Source organism: Thunnus albacares, chromosome 15 (assembly GCF_914725855.1).
Source record: "Thunnus albacares chromosome 15, fThuAlb1.1, whole genome shotgun sequence".
NCBI classification, from domain to species: Eukaryota; Metazoa; Chordata; class Actinopteri; order Scombriformes; family Scombridae; genus Thunnus; species Thunnus albacares.
In genome coordinates this window covers 8140194-8146193 of record NC_058120.1, presented here as the reverse complement: position 1 = coordinate 8146193, position 6000 = coordinate 8140194, and the positions used below count along the sequence as shown (strand labels likewise).

Below are 6000 nucleotides of genomic sequence, written 5' to 3'. Positions count from 1 at the left end.
AGTCCTCATCCAGCCACTGGGCTGTCAAACTAAGTATACTCACTGGACTAATGTAAGAAGTCCATGGTAAAACCTGTGTCGCTTACGTTGGTATCAGTCACACTATGAATGTGTGTGGCGACCACATCATACAGGACAGGTAGGGACAAGTCTGCAAAGTAGTGGCAGCTTGTGAGAGGTCACTGGGGTTCCAAATGCGGCAGTAGCTGACAAAATCCTTGGTCTTCTACTACAGAAAAAGGCTGGTCATCAAGTACCATAAATTCTGTGATTTTGTCATTAATTGCTTTAGCCTTTAGGCTGTCTCTAGTAAACTTCCTGCAGTTTTGAAATCGCTTCTTTTTTTTTTTTTTTTTTGCCAACACTGACTGCTCGTGCTTCATATTCCCTCAATACATCTTTGTTGTGATGACAGCTTTTCAGGTGACTTAAAAGATTTGTTGTATTAAAACTCGCAGACTTTTTCCCTCCTCTCAGAATCCTTGCAGAGCATGTATTACAAATTTCAATCGTGTTGTCTTCCTCTGAAACTGTGAAAAAAGTCCACATCTCCCACCTGGTAAAGCCATGTTTGGCTCTAGTCCACACTCGTGGCTCTATCCAGGTGCAGCAGTTTGACATCATGAGTGCGACAACAGCGTTGTTTGTTTATTTCTGAGCTGCATGAGCTGAGCTTGTAGCTATGGTCTCACTGTGGATCCACAGCAGCACCAGGTGGGGGTGGGGGGGCTAGACTTGCTGTGTTAATTTTTTATTTCGGTGTTACTGATGTGATATGTGGGGTTGAAGGCTCCAGAGCTGTTTGAGCTATCCATCTTTGATGGAGCTTTAGTGAGGTAAATACTTTTTCAGTGAGTAATATGTAATTGATTACATCTTTCACCTAACTTCTTCCTCTTAATTAGTCAGTCATAATAATGGCAGATAAAGTCCAATACAGTCATTTGTATCAAGCTAATTTGAACTTCATGAGCTTCTTTGTGACAGCAAGGAAAAAGAAGTTACACTGTGTCCTGGCAGCAAGTAATCGTCTGACTATCAGGTCACATCACATAACATCGGATGCTCTCTGTCCACACTGAATCCATTAAATATGCATTTCTGTTACGTCATGTAAAAAAACCATGTACCTATCAGCTGTGCACTGAAGATCAGACTGGAGACGTAACCACTCAAGTGACAGATGGGTGAGTACTTGCTGTCCTACATTTCTACTTTTTAAATAGAAAACACATGTTTTATATGGTGATATTTAGATGTTTCTTTAGTGGAAATGACATCTAACATAGCAAACAGGAGCTTAACCAGAAACTTCCAGCTCCCTGGTGATCTCCCTCCAGCCAGTTCCAGTGGACATGTCACAATAGATGGATGACTGAAGAAACACAAGCTTGACTTACCACAAGAATGAATGCAAAATTAAAAAAAGTAAAAAACCCAAACTAACCCTAAACCCTAAAATTGTGATATATTTTCAGCAAATAAAGGATTCAGTTCCATTAAGAGATATTTGATGGGTGGTAACAGTGTGTTACGTGTAACACACATCTCATGGATCCAGACAATAACAATAAGCCTTTTGGCTATTTGGATTCATAATACATGTCACTTTGCACCCTCTCTGAAATACTGCGGTGTGTGTTGGTAGCTTGATGTGAATGTCACTGTCCTTGTTTCGACAGAGATTGTAATTTTAACATCAGAGGCAGCATAGTAAACTACCTCGCCTTCCTCAGTTGTTTCAGCAAGTCATTTTTTATATTGCCTTGAGTTTTTTCACATAATGAAAATAAAACCACCCACAAACGAAGAGGACGTTCAAAATAACACACGGTATGAATACTCAAGGCCAGATGAACCTGAGTTCCAAATATGATTCTGTTCCCTATTTGTACCATCACAACCTCTTTCCTGTAATACAGTTGTTGTTGTTTTTGTCTACCAGGTATAAACTGGTGATTTCCCTTCATTTAATTTCTTGCATTTTCTTCTCTCCATATAGAACCCCAGTGTTCCCTTCACCTGGTAAGGAAGAAATACTTAAAATTACCTAAAAGAAATATGTGAAGGCTTTGCTCTTGTCAGGCAGAAATCACACAAAGCTACACATTGTTGAAAAGTCCTTGATAAATGATGCCAGATCCACTAACACAACCATTTACGTAAGTCTTTGTTATTTCAAGGACCTTTTTATTTATTCTGAGGACGATTTAGTGGTTGTTTCGCCTCTCTGTCAAGTAATGCATTTGGAGATGTATAAGTAATATCATGCCAAGAATGTCTTTTTTAGGGATAAACAGAAGACACTGCAAGGTTTCTGCAGATGATTTACCCTATTTCTTAAAGTTCAATGACTCTTTCCCTATTTTTTTCTTTCTTAGATGATAATTTGATTAACTGTTTTCCTGTTTTGCTGTGCAGTCTGAACTCCATGCCCTCGGTGAGTAATTTTCAAACGCCTGCTCAGAGGGAAATAGGTAGAGCCTCATTTGTTCCTTGTGCAGTCCATTTACTTGATACTAAATGATGCTCCAAACTTGACACTTTGCACTTATTTAATAGGATACCATTCAAAAATGAAACTCATTATTTTCCTTTGAGCTGATGATGAGGTGATGTTCACTCACTCTTTCTACACACACACATTCACAAATGTACAAACCAAATCAAACATACACACTTACTTGCTTCTCGTACATGCTGACGCCCTGTTTCTCCCATACACAAACACATCACCACAGTTGGTCAGCACATGCTGACACACTCATTAAGCATTCTTTCTGGCTTTGTGAGCAAAGGAAGAGAGGCAGAATAATTTCACTCTAACACACAAACATACACACACACACACACATTTGTGTTATTCTACTCTGGAGAACAATCCATTTACTTACATTACATCTCTAATTTTAACCTCTTTTAATCCTTCAATTTGACATTTGATCCTGCAGAAGTAAAGTACAGTCTATTACTGTAGATGGACAAACACACACGCACACACACACATACAGCAGAATAATTAGTGTTCAGTTCATTATACAACACCACAGTCCCTAAAGGCAGAGATAATTCAAAATGGGAAATCTACTGCAAACCCACAGAATTGTGTGTGTGTGTGTGCACGTGTCTCCACACTACATGATACACCTGCTCACATGCTCATATAACCATATGGATGGTGTAAGAAGGTGGAAGGAAGCTGGCAATGAGAAGACTATCTGATACTGTGGTGGAGGAATTCAATAAGCACCAGCTCAGATTTCTCTCTCCCTCTCTGTCTCTCTCTCTCTCTGTCTCTCTCTCTCTCTCTCTCTCTCGATCAGTTGTTACTGTCTTTGCTAGAAAATGTGGTTTGCAGTCATTTTAAAAAAAATATATCATTCATGGACACCAACCAGACACTGCGGTTTCAATTAAAAGTCTAAAAAATATAAAACACAAAATATGGCAAAATGTGAAGACAACTCAGCTCCCAGCAGACTCAACACACCAAACCTTCTCCTGGGAAACAAACCAACAGCCCCTCTCTCGGCCCCCTTAGAGACATTTGAAGACATCAACTTGGGCTGTAGGAGGCTGTATAAGTGACATTTTCATTCTATTCTGACATTTTGTAGCCAAATAAATATTAGGCAAATTAAACGATAATGGAAATAATCATTAATTGCAGCTCTAGTGGACATGTCTCAATGGATGGATGACTAAAGAAACACAAGCTCAGCTTTAGAGTCTTTAGCCTTAACCTGGAGGTTGGAAATGAGGGATGCAGCTCACTTCTCTTTTAAATGACTGAAAATGATATTGTCACTGTGGCCTTGGCTGCTTACTCTACTTTTGCATTCAGTGTAATTAGCAGTTTTTCTTATTTCTTACCTTCAGTTTATTGCTGGTGCTGGACTCTGCTGTGATGGTTTTGTGCTGTATTTCTTTGAGATTAGCTGACAGTCAGAGATTGTGGAGGGGACTGCTTTGTCTTCTTTGGATTTTTCACCAATTTGAGTTTTGATTGATGGGTTCCTTGTCGGTTTCTTGTCGTTGATACAATAACAAGATAACAGGAGGCACATCATGTGTAAACTGGAGCATTGTTTTAAACACTTTGGGCCAAATCCACAAAAGGATTGTGCAACTGTGCAAATGAGACAAAAATAAATGCACCTCAAACTGCGCTGCCAAGCAAATAGTGTCATGGTGTGCCTGTTCCGTTCTCTGTTTAAGAGTGGCTGAGATTGACACTAAAATGAGAATAGCTGGTCCACCTTAAACGTTAGTCCACCTGAAGTGAGCCTGGTCAGGTTAGGCTAATGCATTGTCGCTAACTTCGGGGCTAACGCCCTTCAATAGATGAGTCTTTTCTTGGTCTTGAGATGCTGCAGCATTTATTAACTGACACATTGTAACCTACTGTACATTTACTGTCAGATTGACAACTTACTGCTAACCTTTCCTCTTCTGCGCTCACATTCACAGTCACTTTTCTGCCACTTGCTCAACTACGCACTCACTACTACTCTCTCTCTCTGTACTGTGCCTTTTATTCCATCCAGGTATTTTGTACTCGGGATGTATAGCATGTCATTCAGTGAAGTTATTGAAGAGTGAAAAAAAAATCTAAATGTCAGTTATTTAGTGTCACTTTAGCAAGTGTGTTAGTTTGGTCACTAACAGGACAGCAAGTTCACACAGTTAATTCAAAAGACATACTTGTACCATCAATTTCTGTCTCATAACTGTCTGAAAACCATTCCTCTTTTGTGGAGCAGTTCATACTTAAAAAGTAGGAGGTTAAATAAATGATAGCTCCAGGGCTGGGCAATATATCTAATTAATTCAATTTAAAAAAAAAGTTTTTGCATGATGTGTCAAATATCTAAATCTTGAAAAGTTTGAAGCGAATTACATTATATGCCCACCTGCTACATATGCTTGTAGGGTAAAGTCCCTGCATCTTTCAAAAGAAGACAGTACAAGCATCAAACAACAGACCAGCCCTTTCTTCAACCCCCCAGGAATGTTGGCCAATAACACATAACATGACCAGACCATCTAAACAACATCCTGCCAACAGAAAGGATCAGATAAGGAAACCCCCATCTCCTGCATGGTCAAGAGCCAGCAAGATGGAAGACCAATTCACACCCCAGTGTGAATTGATAGAACCACTTGGATAAACAACCTCCACCATTTGTTATTATAACTCACCTCTAACAGCCAGTCACACACAGAGATGAGCTGGCACTAACTTTAATCCCACTGTGAACTGATTTTCAGGACTTGATTAACCAACCCAAGCACTGATCACTAGGTAAACCAGCATAAGAGCACCAGACAGCCTGCAAGTCATCACCACCAAAAACAAGCAGAACTTGCAGCACAACATATCATTATCAGTGACATACAGACACTCACAGACATTTACCACAACAATCCACACCAAACGTGGATGGACACACACACACACACAAACACACACACACAAACTCTTATATGTAGACATGTCTGTGGACAATTAACACTTCATGTTGATATATGCGTGTAAATCATATGTGTGTTGTCCAGACCGGCCGACTTACTCATCATTACAAGATCCAGACTCCAGCTTCTCACCCCAGCACACCGAACCCCATTCTCTGCGAGAAGCCACCCCAGGGAGCAAGCAAGTATTCCTACAAAACCTTCATCAACTGGCTTAAACCTTGGTGCTTTCATAATTTGTAACTTCAACTGGCACTTCACAATTTAGCTGTTGAACCATTGATTTGACTCACTGCTTCCCAAGTAACATCAGTCATCTCATCTGTTTATCAGGTCTCTCATACCAACTGCAAAATAGATAACTCTGCATCATGCATTCAAATCATTCACTGGCCATTGATTTGTGTACCAGTTTCCTTTTCCCTCTTGTGTCTTGCTTGTAAAATGTTGTAGTGTTTAGTAATTGTAGGTGTAGTATTAGTAATAAATGTGTATGTAACTAAAGTGAACTTGTTAGTGTTTTCT

The 6000-nt window shown here is 39.7% G+C and overlaps 1 long non-coding RNA gene across 1 annotated transcript; it reads left to right on the top strand.

The window, feature by feature from the left end:
• The first annotated feature begins 1439 nt into the window (after positions 1-1439).
• LOC122997745 lies at positions 1440-5939 on the top strand. The gene is made up of 3 exons (XR_006407258.1): positions 1440-2025; positions 2382-2440; positions 5560-5939. It is a non-coding gene; the product is annotated as an uncharacterized LOC122997745 (long non-coding RNA).
• Positions 5940-6000: the final 61 nt, after the last annotated feature.